At 44.6% G+C, this 18,968-nt stretch overlaps 1 protein-coding gene across 1 annotated transcript in view; it reads left to right on the forward strand.

Annotated features, from left to right (window-relative positions):
- The window catches only part of LOC119407234 (SCY1-like protein 2), a 396,104-nt gene that overhangs the window by 67,953 nt on the left and 309,183 nt on the right, over window positions 1-18,968 (forward strand). The window contains exon 2 of the mRNA XM_037674113.2: window positions 5,052-5,113. The gene's annotated coding sequence lies outside the window, so the exon portion shown is untranslated. The remainder of the gene's footprint in view (window positions 1-5,051; window positions 5,114-18,968) is intronic.

Here is an 18,968-nt window from a genome sequence, read left to right on the forward strand (position 1 = left end):
TGTGCCTTCTTCTCTGCCTGTTCTCATCCCACATTTAATTCATTATTTTGCTGCTGCTGTCTTTCATTCATTTCATACTTCATTCCTTTCTTTCTTCCACCTCGGCTTTCTTTCATCTTTCGTTCCTTAATTCGTTCTCTCCTTCCTTGCTCATTTTATTTTCCCTCGTTTATTTTTCCTTATTACCCATTTTTCCCCTTCATTCTCCGGAGTCTTGCCAATACGGCGAACCTCAAAATCACTCGTAGTTTTCGCATATGAAACACAAGAATTTGTTTTCATCTTTAGTGCTTCCGCTTCAGTTTTTTTTTCTTCTTCCCTTGGTTCACTGTTTGCCGCCTTTCATCTTTCTTTTTTACTTTTATCTTTCGTTGCTTTCTTCATGTTATTCCTTCACACTGCTTTCGTTTGCATTTCGTACATTAATTTTTATTTACTGTTTCTCATTATTCACCTCTTTTCTTACTTTTTGTCCATCATTCATTCATTCCCTCCTTCCCAGCTTTTCTTTCGTTTATTGTTATTGTTACATTTAATTCCTTTCTCCCTACTTTCCCAATTTATTCTTCCTCTTCCATCTTTGCATTTTACTGCCTTCCTTAATTTATTAACCCTCTTGTTTCGCAAAGGATCCCGTAATACGCTTTACTTAGACGCTTGTAAAAAATGCGAATGATTCACATTTTTAGGTCATTAAGCGCCACGTTAAATTATAGCATCTTACCGTGAGGGCATTAGATGAGCATCTTCGAGTTCAAAACACCGCTGACTACGCGCTTAATGTCACGCCCGTTTAATGGGGTCTGCGGCCCTTTTCTCTAACCTCAAATCGTAGGCGGGATAATCAAATCAGACGGCGTTTGCCATTACAAGGCGGAGTAATCAACCGCACCAGTGGTAGCGCTCACAGAAAGAGCCGATTCCTGTCGTTTTATAACCAACCGGGAAGCCAAAACGCAGTTTGAGTAACCTGTTTGTTGTTTACAAATGCAGCCGTGGGATCGTTTCATGCCTAGCTCGCCTACGTAGGTGGCCTGCTTTCCTCTTAATCAACTAAAGTGGCCACTGTGGCGTGAATAAAGGATAAGCAGCGACAGGCAGGCACATTTAGGCTAAGTCTCGTTGCAGTATATAAGGCTGTACTAGTGGGCGAGGCACAGTGCGACCGTGGCGCCGTCTGACGTTACCTCCTCGCTGACAATGGCTCCAAATGCGGGCGCGCCGCGCAAGTTGAATCATTAATGCTTGAAGAGGCAGCTCGCGCTAACTGCGCGGAGATGGGAAGCGAGGTTGACACAGCCGTGTAAATTGAGACCGTACGTAGCTCAGGAAGGCACAGTTTGTTTCCTTACTGAACGTAACCAGACTTAACGTTAGACGACACAGCACGAACACGGTAACGGGTAATATGGTTAAGACGCTCAGCCGAGGCACGTTGCCTTGTGACAATGTGAGACGGTACGTAGCTTAAGACGGCGCAATTGGCTTCCTCTTTGAAAGTAACCAGACGTAACCTTGGACGACACTGCACGAACACAGTGGCTCGCAGTAGTGTTAAAACAGTAGGCCGTGACACGTCACTTCGAGACAATGTGAGACGGTACGCAGCTTAGAACTGCGCAATTCGTTTCCTTACTAAAAGTAACTAGACGTAACCTTGGACAACACTACATGATCACAGTAGCTGGCATAGGAGTTAACACATTCAGCTGAGGCGCGTTACTTTGTGACAATATGAGACGGTGTGTAGCTTAGCACGGCGTAGCTTGTTTTCTTACTGAACGTAAGCAGACGTAACCTTGGATGACACGGCATCAATAGAGCAGCTGGTAATAGGCTTAAGACACCCAGCTGAGGCATGGTACTTTGCAACAATGTACATTACATTACCGGGAATTCTACTTTTGCCACAGGACTATATAAGAGAGACAGTTGTACTGCAAGAAAGATGTGTCTGACAGTTCCATGCATCTAAATGTTGACGTTGAAGATGACATTTTATTTTTTTCTTGATGTGCGTAAGTTTGTACATTTGAGGCGCACATGTTAAACACTGCACCTTTTGGCGCTTCGTAGACACACGTTCTCTGATGTAGCTTCATAATGTCTAATGATAATGATATAATTAATTATAAAGTATTAATGATAATGATTTCTGCTGAACATTACCACTACCGGCTAATGGTGGCTATGTCTCTGGCTAAGTCTGACTAATTAAATTTTATATTTGGCTATTGTTCGCTGATGTAGGCTAGTTGTTAGTATTAACTATACTGTGGTATATTGTTGGCCTGATTCTGGCTATCCGCTCATATACCAACAACAATGTATTGTTTCAATTTCACTTCAGTAATTCAGTTGCCCGCCATTTTTTTAAAGATTCCTGAGGCTTTTCCGGCTATTGCGAGCTCTAATTTCGTACGACCATTAGGGAACCTAGCATAAAAAAGAAGAAACGAATTTAACCTATAATCATAAACGCAGGCAATACACACTCATGAGAGTTACATAGCCCTAAATTCTACTCTTTTCTAACTGGCTTCCTGTGAAGTGGTTGAGGTTTATATCCCACACAAATAAGAAAGTCTTATTTAATAAGTAAACTAATAGAAAAAGACTCACCTGGGACCACTAGTAAAGTACAAAACTACAATGCACACCCACACGAGGTTATCAGAAAAAAAGAAATAGGCTTCGAAATTTCATCAAGGTTCCTTCTAAACCGGGGACGAAAACCAAAGACATTTTTTTGCATGTCAGTCTGCCTGCGTTTTCGAAAACATATTCGATATCTCTTGGTCTTGTTTTGCGCAGTGGTGCTTTCTTAATTTTGCCGAGTCACTATTTCGTATTGATATATCAGATGACACCGCAAATGGGACGTACTTTCTTGGCTAGAACTTTCTGTTTATTTTCCAATGAATAAAAAGAAATAAAATTACATTTAGCGAGAAAAAGCTTTCCTTTCGACTGTGCTCATGATGACAAAAAACTTACTTCAAAGCTTTTTTCGGATGACACTGGTGCTCTCATTGGATCTTGTAACTATAGTTAATCATCCTTCGTCGTACTGCTAAGTGTAGGATTTCAATAATCTGGTTTCATGCGGAACAAAGAAAAAAAAAACACTCGGTCAGAATAATAGCGAACTAACCTGCATACTTCATCTGAACGGCGCAGTGGCTTAGAAACGGCTGTAATGGACTAGTTTTGCACTAACCTGTAACCAACTAAATCGAGGGTTTGCGGTTAAAGAAGGCGAATTGTCGCTCTGAAAGAAGCGAGTGTACTGTGACAAGTTTAACCGGACTAATTATACGCTGCCGTGTTTCCAATTTAAATACTAATGAGAATGGTACATGGCTCGTCGTCAACACTGGTCACAGTAACCATGAAACTCTGTTTCTCGAAACATAGATTGGAATTTGCAATTACGAATAGTCTGACGCTCGTCCGCCGCGGTGGTGTAGCGTTTACGGTGCTCGGCTGCTGTTACGAATGCCGCAGGTTCGATCCCGGCCGCGGCGGTCGAATCTCTGAGGAGGCGAAATCCTAGAGGCTCGTGTGTTGTGCGATGTAAGAGCACGTTAAAGAACACCAGATGGTCAAAATTTGCGGAGCCCTCTAATACGGCGTGCCTCATAATGATATCGTGGTTTTCGCACGTAATACCCCAGATAATAATACTCTTATTATTAGTCTGAAGCTTAACCAAGAAATCGCTTGCTTCACAGCCCCCGCCCTTCAAAAAAAAAAAAAAAAAAATTCGAGGAAATTGTGCGCATCTCGTGCTATGGTTGAACGCAATGCATCTGTTTGATTTTTTTTTTTGTAATTTTCTTCTTGTAACGTGTACGTGTAGATTAAATCAGCGTTGTCTAGTCATGCAAACCGATGTGAATTATCACGACCATTAATTACGGCTAGCAGTAGACACCCCTGCTAGTATGCCTTCTCCTGTATTATCGCTTTTTGCTTATCACCTGTTGCACTTATCAAGTACAAAGTAACCCGTTAACGTAATATGTTTCGCGCAGGCATTTTTTCTTAGCTGCTAACGAAATGCCGAGTGCCGCGGCACTGCGATATCGAATTCTTGCAGTCTTTCCACTTCAATTATGCAAGCTGTTTTGCCAATTAGCAAAACGCTCTCGTTTTTGATTGGGTTACATTTAGATTATAGAAAGAACGTTTGAAAATTAGTGCATGTAGCGGTACCTTTTAATAGTGTAATGATTTTTAGCGGCTTTGTAATACTTAGTTTGCCAGCAATCGATTTCTAACGACGGTTTGTCTTGCGGTGTAAAAATAAAAGCCGATAGAATGAGAAGGTGATCGTTTTTGTTCTATACGTGACAGAAAAAAAGAGGGCCTTTTCAATTAGTCAAGGCCTGTGATCCTGCGGAAGTGACTTTAATTTTTCCGCTAACCATGCCACGAGTCATTGCCAGTTTGTTACTGAGAACGAGACTGTCGTCTCGATATTCTGCATCGAACGTCCCGCGTTGTTTACGTAGAATTAATATAATAATTGTTGGGGTTTAACGTCCTGAAACAACGATATGATTATGAGAGACGCCGTAGTGGAGGGTTCCAGAACTTTCGACCGCTTGGGGTTCTTTAACGAGCACCTAAATCTAAGTAGACGTGTCTCTAGCATAATCATCATATCCCCTCCCTCGTAATCATGTCGCGGTTTTTGGGACGTTTTACGTGTCTTTTATTTTACGTGTCTCCGGCATCTTCGTCTCACTCTAAAATGCGGCCGCCGCGGCCGGTATTCGACCCCGCGACCTGCGGGTCAGCAGTCCAGCGCCATAACCACTAGACCACCGCGGCGTGTTTTGCTTAGCATTGCCTTCATTACATTGTTGATGGTTGGCGATCTTCCAGTGGTGTTGGTAAGACGCTGACGTTCTCTCGTGTCTGGTTGCGCTGTCCTGCAGTCGACCGAAAAAAAAAATAATTTTTTAAGGCATTGTCTTGGTGCCCGCGCACAAACCAGGTAGTCTTTACGTTCTTTACATATCATTTCTCTCGTTCTCTTTCAGAGGAGAGAGGATCAAGAGACGTCACCGTGTCCACGTCGTCCATCAGCGGTGAAGCCACAGTGGTGAGTTACGTTGAACGTAAACTAGAAGAACAGCAATAACAAAAACAGGAAAACCACGTAATCAATGGCTGCTCTATATGCTATGTATGTTGTGCACACTTGCGAAACGACAATTATAAGACCGCTCCATAGTTTCACAGTGCAAGGTAACATCACCGTGCAGTCCAGTTGTGAATGTTCACTGTTTATCACGTAGTGCATACCATGTTTGCAAAGATGTTTTCAAATGTTCTTCCACTTCCTATTGGTCACGTGGTACGAGAGTAACTGAGCACCAGAGGCCGGAAACTGCACCAAAGGGCCAGCTGCCCGCTCAAGGATACGCGTGTTTGTTATTCGTTCTGCTTAGTATCAGTAAGCGGCACATTTTTGAAGATATCTTCCGCTTAGCTGAGCCCGCGTGCCCCGGTATGCACGGTAATATAAACGGCCCTTTTCCGACAGGCTCTAGAAGCGGCGCACATTTTTTTTTTCTTTTGCGCGCTAATCTGCAACGCTCGCCGGAGCACAGCAGGCCCCGAGCGCGCCATTCGGTCTCTGGAACAAGCCGCGACGCGTCGGCAAAGAGCTTCCTGTGGCGCCCCCTCATTAAGCTAATGGCATTAACCGAGAAGCCTACGCTGCCAGTTGCCCTTGCCCCCATACCCTGGCCGCTCTACTGGCGCTGCATAGCTGCAACAATCAGCGCATGCAATTCCCAAACGAGAACGCTGAAGAAAGAAAGAAGAAAGAAAGAAAGAAAGAAAGAAAGAAAGAAAGAAAGAAAGAAAGAAAGAAAGAAAGAAAGAAAGAAAGAAGAAAGAAGAAAGAAAGAAAGAAAGAAAGAAAGAAAGAAAGAAAGAAAGAAAGAAAGAGAGAAAGAAAGAAGAGAAGGAAAAAAGAAGGAAGGAAAGAAGGAAGGAAAGAAAGAAAGAAAGAAAGAAAGACGGAAGGAAGGAAGGAAAGAAAGAAAAAAAGAAATTCGTTAGAACGCGTGGGTTTGTTCGGAGACAGCTTTGACTCTGTACTTTGTGTGCGTTTCTGTGGGAATATAATCAGCCCGGGTCCGCTTCCTTTCTGGCTTTCGGACTTGCTGAAAGGGAGGGGAGCGTCACCCGATGGCCACAGTTAAATGTTTCGGCGCTGTAAAAACGGGGTAACTGTGTGGAAGACAATAAAAACTGAGAAAAAAAAACCCGGCTAGTTAATGGAGTGAAGGCTTCGCGCGAGGTTGCAGTGCTACGATAATTTAGAAGGAGAGCACGAAGGAAAGCTTGTGGGCATCGTGCGCATAACGCGTGTGATTTGTGGAATTCATAGACGAAAGAACAGGGAAATGACGCGGAAATCAAGGAGATGCTGGCACCGTTTGTTAGCATCGAGTACTGCGTGTGATGGACTACGACAAAACAAAAAAAGCACTCCGAAATACGTGATGCACTAAAAAGCGACGCAAAGTGGTATAGGTTTCGAAGGTGGTATGCATGTTGGGTAACTAAAATTGCTTCGATGCAGAAATATGCTTCAAACTTGTAGTACGTTATGCTAAAATTGAACGCGTGTTTTTATTCTCATATCGTGACAATGAAATTTTTGTTATGAATGTTGAGTTTGTGTAGCTTATCGCGCAAGTTAGTTCGAGAGTACTAATGAATACCACGTAACAACTCAAAAGTTATGACAGCGTTTTACGTAAAGTTTGCTTCTGCGTGTAAAAGATGACAGGTGGCGCTGCACACTTTACAGGTGCAACACAACATATCTGTGGTCCATGACGTAAGGCGCGAGGAGCTCTGCTCATCATTACCACGTATTTGTGATCTCGTGGCAAAATATCGATGAGATTAGCAAATGATGGTATCGCACATTAAAGCATTAGCAGGCGTGAACACTAAACAAAGGGGCCTTCAACTGGCATTAGTGCACAGTTTTGACGGTCCGATTAACTGGAATCACCGTTTGAGTTTTCAATCCCGTATTCCGGAAATTTCTCCTCTAATATTGCCGTTTGCATTATTTTGCGCATCGATCAAGTGCGAAGTTCCGAGCAAAGGCCCATTAATAAAACAAAAATCAGCACCGCTGTATAAGTAAAGCACGCTTCTCCTCAGTAACGCTGTACACGCAGCGGTGCACCCTTTAGAGGAGCACTACACCCTAGTTTTTGATATCAGAAATTTCGAAGCGATATCGTTAAAGAGCTCGTTTCGCAGAAATTCCGGTGTCGGCGTACTTGCTTATGAGCGAAAAATCATCTTGGTTGTGACCGAAAAATCGAGAACGATGCACATCAAATAAATAATAAAAATTACACCATCTGCCGCTAAAAGGGACCATGAGGCGATGCGAAGCCGGAGCACTTGCACGATCGCGTTCCGTTGGCGTTCGTTGGGCGTGCTACCGACCTCGCGTCGTGGAACGCGAAGAGGGACGCTACGCGCGTCGTATCTTCCATCTAGCCTGGCCGTTAATTCTCACAGGGCGAGCGGGGAACGCGGTCGACAGGCGGGCGAGAGGGGGGAAGCGTGGGAGAGGAGAGAGAAGCGGAGGGGACGCGCATGCGCTCGAGCTCATCGCGGCGTTGCGCAGGAGAGAATTTCGAAATGTCTAGCCCGCGTTTCACAGGAAGAGAGGAAAGGGGGAGGGGAGAGGGGAAGGGGAGAGGGTGAGTGGAGAGGAGGTGTGTGGAGAGGGTATGCGCATGCGCAGTAAGGGTGGTCACGCCGCACACCACCACCACCGGATTGAGCTCCGCCTTAACATACTTCACATCTAAAATATTTAGTTTCGAGTGAGAATCGAACCAAGGCCGTCTGCGTGGCAAGCAAGTGTTATACCATAGAGCGATGCTATTGCTTGAAACTGCTTCGGAAAAAAACACTATATGAATGTCATCTAGTGGATGAGGTCTCCTTAACGCATGTAATATTGCGTAACAGAAGCATACAATCGCGCCAGGCGTCAAAACATATGAATTGCGCAACGAGTGGGTGTTTTAAAGGCCCACTCATTACAAAGCGCTCAGACATACTTAATCATCATCAACTGCCAAGGGGTAAATCAAGTGAACAGCTGCGTAACTTCGCGTGTTGCCTTGCGGACACGTAGTGAACCCCTCGCTGATTCGCTAAAGGAAGAATTATGGCGTACTGGGCACTTAACAACTGTACTTGTAGTAGGCGTCCTAGGATAATTTGAAACGGCCAAACGGTCGTTCGTTTCTGTACGACACGGCACGACACGGTTGAAGCCAGGCTAGCAGTTGAGAAGGCGATGCGCACGAGGCCCGATTACGCTATCGCGTTCTACTCTTGAAGACGAAGCTCAAGCGTCCTCCAAGATTTTATCCGAGCGAAGCTTCTTATGAGAAGCAGGGTGCCGGCGAGTGTATAAAAATGCTGCCCTTGAAGGTGTGCCGGTTACGCGCGTACTTGTATTCGTCGTTTAACAATAATTTACACTCCCCCTATCGTTGGCGACAATTGTCGGCGGTCAGCCGTTTCTGATATGACAGTCTCATCTTTTATCAAGGTCACTAGTCATTTCACATTGCCACAGTTCATTGTTGCCTGGGTGTGAACGCAGCGCTGTCATTTTTGCCTGTAGCAACTGAAGTGTTGCGCTGCTAAGCTCGGGGATGAAGGTCCGATTTCCCGGCAGGGAGGCAAGAAAAAAAGTTAGGAGGGAGCATTGGGAAATGCGAAAGAAAGAAAGAAAGAAAGAAAGAAAGAAAGAAAGAAAGAAAAAGATAGAAAGAAAGAAAGAAAGAAATTCGTTAGAACGCGTCGGTTTCTTCGGAGACAGCTCTTCACCGCTCTTCGTTGACTCTGTACTTTGTGTGCGTTTCTGTGGGAATATAACCAGACTCGGTCCGCTTCCTCTCCGCCTTTTGGAGTTGCTGAGAGGGAGGGGAACGCCACCCGATTGCCGCAGTTAAATGTTTCGGCGGTGTAAAAAGGGGGTCACTGTGCGAAAGACAATAAAAAAGTAAAAAAAACGGCTAGTAAGTGCAGTGAAGGCTTCGCGCGAGGTTTCAGTGCTACGATAATTTAGTAGGAGAGCGTGAAGGGAAGCTTGTGGGAATCGTGCGCATAACGCGTGTGATTTGTAGAATTCATAGACGAAAGAACAGGGAAATGACGCGGAAATCAAGGAGACGTTGGCACCTTTCGTTGGCATCGAGTCCTGCGTGTGATGGACTATGACAAACCAAAAGAGCACTCAGAAGCACGCGATGCGCTAAAAAGCGAGGCAAAGTGGTTTAGGTTTCGAAGGAGGTATGCACCATGGGTAAATTGTTTCGATGCAGAAAAGCTTCAAACTTCAAGTACATTATGCTAAAATTGAACGTGTGTTTTTATTCTCATATTGTGGCAATGAAATTTTTATTACGAATGTTCAGTTTGCGTAGCTTATCGCGAAAATTAGTTCGAAAGTACCAATGAATACAACGTAACAACTCAAAGGTTATGAGAGCATTTCACATAAAGTTTGCTTCTGCGTGTAAAAGATGGCATAGGTGGCGCTGCACTCTTTACAGGTGCAACCCAATATATCTGTGGTCTATGACGTAAAGTGTGAGGAGCTCTGCTCATCATTACCACGTATTTGTGATCTCGTGGCCGAAGTATCGATGCGATTAGCAAATGGTGGTTTCGTACATTTAAGCATTAGCAGGCGTGAACACTAAACAAAGGGGCTTTGAACTGGCAATAGTGCACAGTTTTGAAGGTCCGATTAACTGGAATTACCATTCGAGCTTTCAATCTCGTATTCCGGAAATTTATCCTGATATTGTCGTTTGCATTACTTTGCGCACCGATCAACTGCGAACTTTCGAGCAAACGCCCGGTAATAAAACGAAAATCAGCACCACTTCATACGTAAAGCTTGCCTCTCCTCAGTAACACTGTACACGCAGCAGTGCACCCTTTACAGGAGCACTACACCCTGGTTTTTGATGCGAGAAATTTCAACGCGATATCGTTAAAGAGCTCGTTTCGCAGGAATTCCGGTGTCGGCTTAGGTGTCGGCATCCTTGCTTATGAGCGGAAAATAATCTTGTCCGTGACCAAAAAATTGATAAAGATGCACATAAAATAAATAATAATCATATTTGGTTTTGTGTGAGAATCGAACCTACGCCGTCTGCGTGCAAGCAATTGTTATACCACAGAGTGATGCTATTGCTTCAAACTGCTTCGGAAAAAAGCACTATATGAATGTAATCTAGTGGAAGCAGTCTCCTTAACGCATGTAATATTGCGTGACGGAAGCATAGAATCGCGCCAGGCGTCAAAACATATGAATTGCGCAACGAGTGGTCGTTTTAAAGGCCCACCCATTACAAAGCGCTCAGACATATCTAATCATCATCAACTGCAAAAGGATCAACCTAGTGAGCAGCTGCGTAGCTTCGCGTGTTGGCTCACGGACGCGTAGTAATCCTTTCGCTGATTCGCTAAAGGAAGAATTATGTCGTACTGGGCACTTAACAACTGTACTTGTAGTAGGCGTTCTAGGATAGTTTGAAACGGCCAATGTTACACGCACAGTCGTTCGTTTCTGCACAGCACGGCACGGCACGGTTGAAGCCAGGCCAGCTATTGAAAAGTAGATGCGCATCAGGCCCGGTACGCTATCGCGTTCTACTCTTGAAGACGAAGCTCAAGCGTCCTCCAAGCTTTTATCCGAGCGAAGCTTCTTATGAGTTACATAGCTCGGTGCTGGTGGCGGCGGCGGCGTTGTACGCGAGAAGCACGGTGCGGCCAGTGTACAAAAATGCGGCCCTCGAAGGTGTGCCGGTGACGTGCGTGCTTTTATTCGTCGATCAACAATAATTCATGCTCTCCCGATCGTGGGCTTTTCGGCGATCAACTGTTTCTGATATGGCAATCTCATCTTTTATCGAGGTCACTCGTCATTTCAGTTTAGCACAATTCATTGTTGCCTGGATGTGAACGCAGCGCTGTCGCTGTTGCCTGTAGCCCCTGAAGTGTTGCGCTGCTATTCACGTGGATGAAGGTCCAATTCCCGGCAGGGAGGAAGGAAAATAAGTTAGGAGGGAGCATTGGGCAGTGCGAAAGAAAGATATAAAGAAAAAGAGAGAGATAAAGAAAGAAAAGAAGAAAAAAGATCAAGAAAAGAAAAAAAGAGATAAAGAAACAAACAAAGAAAGAAAGATATAAAGAAAGAAGGAAATAAAAAAAGAGATAAAGAAAGAAAGAAAGAAAGAAAGAAAGAAAGAAAGAAAGAAATAAAGAAAGAAAGAAAGAAAGAAAGAAAGAAAGAAAGAAGGAAAGAAAGAAAGAAAATTAGTGCGTAAGGCACACGCACGCCTAGCTTCGCTTGCCGCCATTTTCCCGATAGGGCAAGGGCTCCTGATTTTTCTTTTTTTTTCTCTCTCATGGTTTATTTCTTTCTTACGTAGTGACTTATTTACTGTGCTTCTTTCTTTTTATTTGCTGAAAACTAAAACTTTAACAACAATAAAACGCAGACTATACACGGCAGGACATATGTCAGACGGGTGGAATTGAAAAGCTTTCCGATCAGGGGGTCATGGCTTCATTCACAAGTGTGGTATTACGTGTCGTTGTTTCTACTAGTATTTTTTCTTCGGTTCTTTTTTCCTGCTGTACCAACGTTTTCGCGGAGAGCGTTGCCTGAGCAAACAGTGGTGTGTGCCGAATCGGACATGTCGTTGACAAGTAGGCCGGAACATCGCGGCTGTAGTCCGGCCATCTTGGTGACAGGTCGCCCTGGCGACGATATTGCTTTTGTGTATTGTTGCAGAAAGAATGAAATGTATTATTTTTTATTGCTGCTTGAGTACAGCTCGGACTAAGTCGCACCTCTAATAAGTACGAGACTAGCTACTCGAAGGCAAGGACAAGAACAGGGAAATGTAATCGAATAAAAAGAATACTGCCATTATGCCAACGCTCGTATCAAATCAACTTCATCCTCCAGTAAGCTGTACACAAGTGTGACAGCAATTTACCAAGTAATAACTGTTGCATCGTTTCCTTGTCGGAGTGATACAATACCACCCATCACGCCATCGCGGTTGTCCTCGGCTTGCTGCTGTAGCCACACACTCTAACGTAACGCGAGCGAATAATTGATTACCTTACGCGGATAATCTTGCTGCTTTTAGTCAGCTTCTGCGGAACTACTAGCGTGATTGGGCAGCTAGTCTGCCCACAAAACTGCTTCGAGTATGATTGATTCCCACCATGCACGACGTCTGCCTGTGTTTATATATATATTGTTGTTCTGGTATCTTTCTTACACTGCTTACGCGTACATGCTTGCTCATCATAACGTCTATACCTTACTCTTGTGCCCAAAGAGAAAAAGCAGTACCTATGGTGTGTAGGACTGGGTCACAACCATGGTGGTCGCCTTTCGATGGGCCCGAAATGCAAAAACATTTGTGTGCTTAGACCTACGGTTACCTAAGAACAAGAAGGCGAAAGCCGTCTTCTTCTTCCTCATCCTCTTCCTTGTACTCATCCTCCATTCCTCCACAATCAACTGATTCCCCCCCCCCCCCTTGTGAAGCCTCATGTCACACGAATCTCAGGGCTGGCCAAAGATACTTTGAAGTTGTATCGCGATACGATACAAGACACTGAGGCAAGAAATATTCGAGATAAAGATACAAGATACTACAGGATCAATTGTATCCGATACGATACTGTCCAATTGTATCTAAGGTACGTCGATACATACGCACATTTGTTATTATACATCTACGTAATGTAGCAGTAAACGCCAATTCACAAAAATATTTGCTTGAAATGTTCTTAAGTGCGACCAATTTTGTTTAATTTGAATGAAATGTCTGTTAGCACCTCAAACGTTTCGTCGTTCTTGCCCAAAACACATTAGTTTCATACTGAAACAACCTATTGGGGTCGTTTTAGCCGCTTAATAGCATGACAGCTATTTATACACTTCGCTGACAGCGGTTTTTGCATCACGCTTTTGTAAATTATGGCATTTGCTGCTCTGCTTGCCGACGAGCTAGAGGTTTGCCATGTAATTACAAGAACTTCAATAAGAAGCCTTCGCAAGATGGTGCAAATACCGGTGCGGAGATTTGCCTCGTCCGTAAACGTATTACCGTTTACGCAATAGCGGATCAGCGAACAGGTGTACAGCGGCAAGAACGCTGCTAGCGAAATTTTCTGTGAATCATCATGTATGCATAGATGTTATAAAACTGCAATGACTTTTCATATTGTGCTTATGGGTTGGCGTAAAGCGGTCGTTAGCGACATACTCACTAACATGCAATATTTTAACATTTTTTTTCTTCTACGAGAGAACATGTGCAACCCAAAAACGTCTCAGACTTATTGTATAGTAACACACAGCATCGCAGGACACCGCTGCTCTCCGCACTGTTGCCACTTATAGCTCCAATTACCTGGTAATTAGTAACAGCAAAATATTTATAGGGAGGCTTAAAAAGGAAAACAAATATATATAAGTAAAACAGATCGGCATTTCCATATCAAACATTCATAGTGCATAAGTATAGAAGCCCGATACAGAGGGCACCCTTAATAACTGCGACAATTAAGCGTGAAGTATGGTCAACTTACCTGTTATGGTAAGGCAATAGAAATTTCCGCACCTATGGAAAATAGCCTAAACGGCTCGTTCGAACGCTCATGATAAAAACGGCGCATTCAGTATAACAATGTTCCTCGAATCCCCTTCTTGGTGTATCTAATATGGCTCGTAATGATTTCCTTTATTATCATGCAAACTGATATTTTACGAAGTAGTCAACAGAATGTTTGGTACTGTGTAATACAGGTGCGCCCAGATTATTATATATTTGTCCTCAAAAGAGATTTGGCATAGCAGCGACTAAAGATAAGCGCAAGCGAGTAAACAGTAGTAGAAATGACGCACACATTTAAAAGTAATGCAGAGAGAATATTTTAGCGGCACATTACAGAAGACACATTGGAGTAACTAGACCGAAAAACAAACAATACAGAGCCCCGGGTAATTGATACATGGTATGCAATAGAAGCACACCCAGGAAAGCACTTGCGCTAGCAACCAAATATTTTTTAACTATTTGAATAAAGATAGAAGGAATGAAAATATACTGAGCGCCAAGATATCTTCTGTTAGAAAAATGTTTGTTCTCTTATACCTGTCATCGATACCTGTGGTGATATAACTGTTAGAATGTCATTTATACATGAGTCAGTCTCATTACATACCAGTAAAACTTAAATCCACGATATCCTTCAAATCAGTGTCTTGGGAAAGCTGCGAGGCGCAAAGCAAACCCAATCTTGCATTCTTCAGATGTCATAATGAAGCACCTCCCAATGAGATCTTCGATAACGACACTATATCGGCATCAAAATTTGCGCGATGGACGTCACACGCATTGGAGTACGCGGCAGAGGGCAGCGACTAAGAGGTTGTGTAATGGCATTGGCATAAATGAAAAGAAAAAAAATCACACCATCTCCCGCTAAAGGGGACCATGAGGCGATGCGAAGCAGTGTTTCGACATGTAGAGCCCGCGTTTCAGAGAGGAAGAGGTGAGGGGGAAAGAGGAGAGGGGTAGAGGAGAGGGGGAGGAGAGGGAGGGGAAGAGGGAGGGGAAAGGGGAGGGGATAGGTAGGGGAGGGGAAAGGGAAGAGGAGAGGGGAAGTGGAGAGCGGGAGGGGAGAGGGGATGGGGAAACGGGAGGGAGAAAGGGGGAGGAGAGATGGGGAGGGGAAAGGGGAGGGGAGAGGGGTAGTGGAGAGGGTATGCGCATGCGCAGTAAGGGTGGTCACGACGCACACCACCACCACCACCGGATTGAACTCCGCTATAAGATGCTTCACATCTAAAAAATTAAACATCTTCCCGAAGGGAACCTTCAGGTGATGCGAAGCATCGGGGGGGGGGGGGTGTCCGTTGTTTTAATTGCGTAGACGAAGGTGAAACGGTTAACGAAGGTCTTTATTGAGCAGCGTCTAGTACTTGAGGTGTGCACTTTGCTTTGAAGAGGATGGCTTTGTGGTCGCTGAAGTGAACAGTGAGGGGATCTTGGTGCAGTGGGTGGATCTTGAAATTGGTGAAGACGTGATCAATGCATGTGCCGTGAATGGTAGTTGGCTGTCGTTTTCGGTCGTCGTGGGATACGTGTTGCAGCGAGTGGTGTGATGACATGTACTCAACTATCCAATCGCTCTTCATGGCGTTGACAATAAAGTCGCCAATGAGCATGAAAGGATGTGTGTCTGCGTATTGCTTTTGGTAGTCACCCATGGCCTCGTCGATGTACGTCTGATGCTGACGCTTGCTTGCGCCAACCCACTAAATGACGGGACTGCTGCTTCCATCACACTTCATCGGAAGCATCAGCGGAGTCAGACGGAGTGAACCGAAGCAAGAGCTGAACTGAACGCGCGCAGCGCTCAGCCATTACCTCCTAGAACTTTTCAGGCCTGCGCGCAAGAACTTGACGTCACAAGCCGCTGGCCGACCAACCCGTCCGACGAGTTCGTTTAGCTTGCATTCCAATCCCCTGTCTCCCCAGTGACCCTGCCTGAAGCGCGTGTGTCCGCGTCGTTGCTGAGGGCACGTTTCATGTATTTCTGCATTGGCTGGAGAGGAGAGGAGAGGAGGAGAGTAGCGCATGCGCCGCGAGAGCAGAAGCGAGACCGCAGGAGAAGCGCAAGCAGGTGGTCCGAGAGAAATAGAGATTGAGTGCGGAGTGAGTGCGGAGTGCGGAGAGTGCGCAGTGTGAGTGCGGACGCCGACGAGCACGCGGGACATGCCGCCGCTAAGAAATGCTTCTCATTTAAAAATCGAGAAAACAAAAGATCGGCTGGGCGTAGACGTCCGCGCACTTGTTTTTGTCGCGACTCTGCTCCATGAATAGGGACGCGAAGACCAGCCCTTGCAGGGGGACTGGCGGAAAGACAAAATATTTGGCTTTAGTTTAATTGGTGGCCTAGTAGCGGCAGAATCAGCTTGAGAAGCAGAGTTCAGGCAGTGAATATTGTTTCGCACGGTGGTGTTGCAATAGCAGTATCTTGTATCTTAAGATATACGATACGTTATTTAATGTATCGGAAATACAGATACAGACACTCGTTTTGCGAGACGTATCGCGATACCGATACAATATATCCAGAGAGTATCTTAAATAGCATCGAAGATACATGTACCTTCGATACTGCCCAGCACTGGTCACGATATACCTTTTGTGCCATAGGTATTGTCGGCAACGGCAGAAACCACCGGACTGTCACATTTCGTTCCTCATGAGCCACTTAAGGCTTTCGGCTTAAAAATAATAATAATTGTTGGGGTTTACGTCAAGAAACCTCGATATCGTGGAGAGATACCGCAGTGGAAGACTCCGGAAATTTTTGACCACCTGGGGTTCTTTAACGTGCTCCTAAACCTAAGCACACGTGCGTTTAGGAATTTACTTGCGTCAAAATGCGGCCGCCGCGGCCGGGATTCGATCCCGTGACCTTGGGGTCAGCATTCAAGAACAAATGAAATCAAATCAAATCATTTTATTTTTCAGAAAGAAACAGGTTCTGGAGAGGTTCACTGGCTAAAAGCTGTTTATGGACAGCTTGACGAGACCACAACTACTACGCCACTGCGGCGGGTCGCCTTATACAGAGATGGATATTTCTGTATGAAAGAGCTGAATGCGCGAGCATATGTACGTCTGCTGAAAATATCTTGACAATAAAGAAAAAAATACGTGGCTTTAGGGCGAATGTTCGTATCTCCCTTCGAATGTAGTACCGAAAGTAGTGCGGGGAAATGATGCGTCTCGAAGCACTTTCGGCCTTACGAATAAATGGGGCATACGCTCTCCAGATATTTTTCGCTACGAGACCGACACAGCGTGGTCCAACGCTCCGTATATCGAGTCATATGCCTTTTTTTTTTTTTTTGGTGAATTCGTCCCTCACAGTTTCGCACTGTTGCCACGCTGAATCTTGATATTTCCGGACGAGCGACGACTCTCTTCATACTTATTGCTGAATACGAAAACAGCGCGAATGGCGCAAGAACTGCATTCAGCCATATTTAGGGAACGGCGAGTAAGAATCCCGCACTGGCGCAAAAAAAGTAAAATAGAATAAAAAGCAATGAAGTGAGGCGACCATTAGACACCTCGCACGGAGACAATAAATGGGTCGCACTCATGAATAAAAAGCCTCGACCAAGCGGCACCCGAAAAATATTCGCGTGACTTGATACGCCTCCGTGTGCGTTTTTTTTTTTTTTTGTCCTTCTTCCTGTTAGGATTTCCGAGGAAAGACCACTGAATGGGCAGGCCTGGTCGGGTTTCGACAAGTAATTCAGGAACGCACTTTGGATTCGGGAGAGGTTATGTATGAGAGGGGAAGATAAGCGAGTGGGGGGCAAGGGTTGGGGGAGGGGGCAAAATTTGGGGGCAGCTGGCTGGACTAAGGAACATACTGAACGCGTGCAATCCAAAATATTTTTCGAGGAAAGTACGGGCACGACATCTCTGAATCCTCAAGACATGCAAAACGTCTTTACGTTTTTGTTTGCATTGCATCAACACTTCATTTAGTACCATGTTCTGTTCCGTTGTGTGCCATCTGGCTTGCTACGGAAACGTGGAGGTTTATATCCCCTCGGCTACTCAATTTCTATAAGTTCTGTAGCGCACACAAAAAAAAACACAAATGATTACACAAAATCGAGAATTACTAAATTAATGCAAAACATATAGTAAACTGAAACAAATAAAGAAAATAACATGGCAATGGACACATTAAATTGCAGGAGTTCACTTTGCAAGTGAACGTTCGCGAGAACACATTTGTGTCCAAGTTCTAGCCACAGTATACGGTCTAACACATCCCTTCGTTTACAGGTACACATGGCTGTTCACAAGTGCTTATCTAGCCCAGTGTCCACTAAGAATTCTTCTAGGACTATCTTTGTTGTGAAAATGCGAACGACATACCATCATCATTAAATCGACGGCTACTGACTTCGACCTGCATTTTCTAATGCGATATAAAAGGAGTGAGCATCGTTAAATATTAGAGTTCAAACACGGCGTTAAATGATGACGCAAAAATTATAAACACGACGTGAGAAAACGGCAGGAGAAGAGTATTCAACCCTACTGACTCGTCCCGATATCCATTTTTCCGCAGGGTTCAACGTTCGCGCGGTCTCTGAACATTTCTTTTGGTTATTGGTTATTCGAGTAGAAATGAAGTGCAGGCTATAGCTTCTTCTGCGCTGGAACGCGAGCGGGAGAAAAACGTAAGAACAATGGAGTGACTTCGATAGCAGCAGCTTCTGCGGACTGTTATAACGGGGGCGTTAGCTTAACGGCGGACGGGGTGAAGAAATGTTGTGCAAGCGTTAATTGACTTACGGTCGCCGTTGATATGCGTGGGCGGGTGGCGAAATGAATTCTGGCCAGAAACCTCCCTCCCTTAGTCGTGTTCATTGTACTAACCTAGCTCAGTTCATCGCCAATCAGATGCTAGACGTTGACGCAGAACAGGGCGTGCTTGAGCACTCGCGTTCGTCGAGCAACCGCGGACAAAGAAAGAAAGAAAGAAAGAAAGAAAGAAAGAAAGAAAGAAAGAAAGAAAGAAAGAAAGAAAGAGGCAGACACAGACAGACACGCAAAGAATAGATAGATAGATAGATAGATAGATAGATAGATAGATAGATAGATAGATAGATAGATAGATAGATAGATAGATAGATAGATAGATAGATAGATAGATAGATAGATAGATAGATAGATAGATAGACAGACAGACAGACAGACAGACAGACAGACAGACAGACAGACAGACAGACAGACAGACAGACA

This window comes from Rhipicephalus sanguineus, chromosome 10 (assembly GCF_013339695.2).
Source record: "Rhipicephalus sanguineus isolate Rsan-2018 chromosome 10, BIME_Rsan_1.4, whole genome shotgun sequence".
In the NCBI taxonomy this organism is placed as follows: Eukaryota; Metazoa; Arthropoda; class Arachnida; order Ixodida; family Ixodidae; genus Rhipicephalus; species Rhipicephalus sanguineus.